The sequence below is a fragment of the Phoenix dactylifera genome, unplaced genomic scaffold (genome assembly GCF_009389715.1).
Source record: "Phoenix dactylifera cultivar Barhee BC4 unplaced genomic scaffold, palm_55x_up_171113_PBpolish2nd_filt_p 000812F, whole genome shotgun sequence".
Taxonomy (NCBI): domain Eukaryota; kingdom Viridiplantae; phylum Streptophyta; class Magnoliopsida; order Arecales; family Arecaceae; genus Phoenix; species Phoenix dactylifera.
Genome location: NW_024068179.1, coordinates 125,831 through 128,690, shown reverse-complemented (window position 1 = coordinate 128,690; position 2,860 = coordinate 125,831).

Sequence of the window (2,860 nt, the reverse complement as noted above, 5' to 3'; positions counted from 1 at the left end):
AATCAATTTATTAAGAATAACTCTATGAATTCTCTATATGCTTGATTGAGAGTTATTATCCATGGCATTATTGTTTATTGATCATAGATATGATAATGTGTACTTGGTATGCTTTTGAATATATGCACTATGAATACCAAGAAACCATCCTTGGCATATAAAATCAACTCATGCTAGTATGTACTTAATCTCAAAAGACCTTGCCATAGGCTTACTTAGATTATCTACTTAAAGGTCAAAGTTTTGCTATGCATGCTAACCAAGGAAACAAACAAAAATCATTTCTAAATCTAAAGATGTTGTTTCCATCTCCAAGTTTTTCAAAAGCTTACATTGGATTTATTCTTGAAAAATAAAACTGAAGTATTTTTCTGTATTTACTAAATCTTGTAAAAGTGGTTCAAATGATAAAGGTTTCCAAACTGTGAAGATAAAGAGTATCATGGCACAGTGTTGAAAACCAAAATCCTGATAAAGGTTATACAGAAAATAATATTAAATCCAATGATTTCAGCACCAAGAACACCATAAGCAAAATAGGATTAATAGAATTCTTGAAGAAATGAAAAAGACAATTATGTATGATAGTCATCTACTTAAATAATTTTTAAAAGACTATCATCACTGCTTGTCATACATATGATTTCTATTTTTGATGAAAATTTTGATCTTCTGAAAAATGGAAAATGAACCATTGCATATCTTTCATATTTTTCAGTCGTACATGTTATTATGAAAATAATGCCAAATCTGATAGAGATATGTCTATCCTTGGATATCATTCATCAAGCAATGCATATAGAACATTCATGAAAAATTCTAGTTGTAGAAGTATCAATTCATTTTATTCTTTATGAGACTAATGATTTATTATCAAAATACTAAAATCAAATTAAATGATTAATCTTTTACATATGCACTTAATGAAGAAAAATAGATGACTACTAAAAGACTAAATCAAGAAAAGAGGAAATAGATCTTGATAAAGATTCTTGCATGATTAGAAGTAAAGATCATCATTATCATGTGCTTGCTTCATGAGCTTTATAATCTGTCAAATGAATGTGTAGAAGTCACTCCTATGTGGTTACTTCATTAAAAAGGAGATCTATGAAAAATAACCACCATATTTAAAAATACACATTACATATATGATAAAGCAATATGTGATTTAGAACAAGCATCAAAAGCATGATATATAAAAGCTTAAGCAACCTTTTTGATAGAAAGTAATAGTGATAAATCTATGCATCAAAAAGATGAATTTGTGATATCTTATTTGCTCAAAGTATGCATTGATGACATCATTTTTGGTTATACTAATGAAGAGTTATATTGCAAAGTGAGTTTGAAATATGATGAATGAATTAACATCTTCTCTCAAACTCCAAATTAAGACAAACAGGAAAGGGGATCTTCATTGACCAACGTTAGTCCACAAGAAAACTCTTATAGAAGATTGGCATGAAGAAGGTATATCTATGACCCCATCTTGTAGAATTTGAAAAGGATGAGCAAAGTAGATCTATTGTGTTAAAGCTGTATTGAAGTATGATAGAATAATTATTTTATCATACAGCTAGTAGACCAGATTGTATGCTCATTATGTGACCTTGTGCAAGACTTCAATCTAACTTTAATTAATCATATTTTATTGATAACAAATAAATCATAATCTGAATTTTGATAGAAACAAATGTTAAAGATAAATTGATTAAAACATAGTTAACATATCTTATTGATAATTATCTTAAGCAAATAGAATCTAAACTAAATTGACTTAAACTATCTTGGTTAATGAATCTATCTCTTTAGTTCAAATGATATGTGCTTGCTTATATTTAGGCAATCTCTTGAGTAAAGTGACTCAACATGCAACTATTGTCATATCTTATATTGAGTCATCTAGTTAAAAAAAATATATATATTGGATGAATGCTTTGTATCTTAAAGAAACTAATGACCTTCCTTCAAGAAAGAAAAATGAGAAAGTTCAACTTGAAGGATATCTTCATGTAAGATACACTAAACATTCACATGCAAACAAGAGAGAGGATCTTCTTCAGCCAAAAGTTCACACATAAGAAATCTAGTTTGGCTTGAAGAACATATAATGAATAGGTAATTTAGATACCTTTCTCACAAATTAGTTGAGCAAAGTCAGTAACTTAAATCTTATTATGGCATGATTAAATTCTTTAATTATTAATTTTTGATATCATGTCTATATGTGTATTGACTGACTTATACTTTTAGAAATTATTTCATGGTTTGCCCAAACTAAAATATATCTTTGCCTATGTCATAACCATGAAATACACAAGTATATGCTTAAAATGTTGATGTAAAATAACTTGTGAGAAGTTATGAATCCTTGAGCATAATGAAAATGTTGTTTGCATGATATACATATATATAATACGTAAGATTAATTCTCTATTCTGCTCTCTCATGAAAATAACTTGAGAATAACAAAAAGAGAGAGAGATAAAGAAAAGAAAATGGATATTATTCAAGAAAAGTAAAATCCAAGTAGAGGCAAACACTTCAACCTTAAGGAAAAGCAAAACAAACTTAATATATTCGACACATTTGTGAGACTTGTGTGAGCATTCTTTTGGAAGGGATAAAATCCATAATTAATTACACTTAAACAGAGAGTTTTTGAAGTAAACATTTTAACCTTTCTATATTGCTCATCATAGGGATGGTGCCAATGGGGAGGCTAGTGGTAGTATCCGGCACTATTTGACCCAACTATTCGGTGTAGGGCATATTAGGGACGGCACAAGAGGGAGGCTAGTGGTAGTACCTCGTGCCCCTTCCCAACTCCACCGGATAGGGAGCAAATAGAGTATAG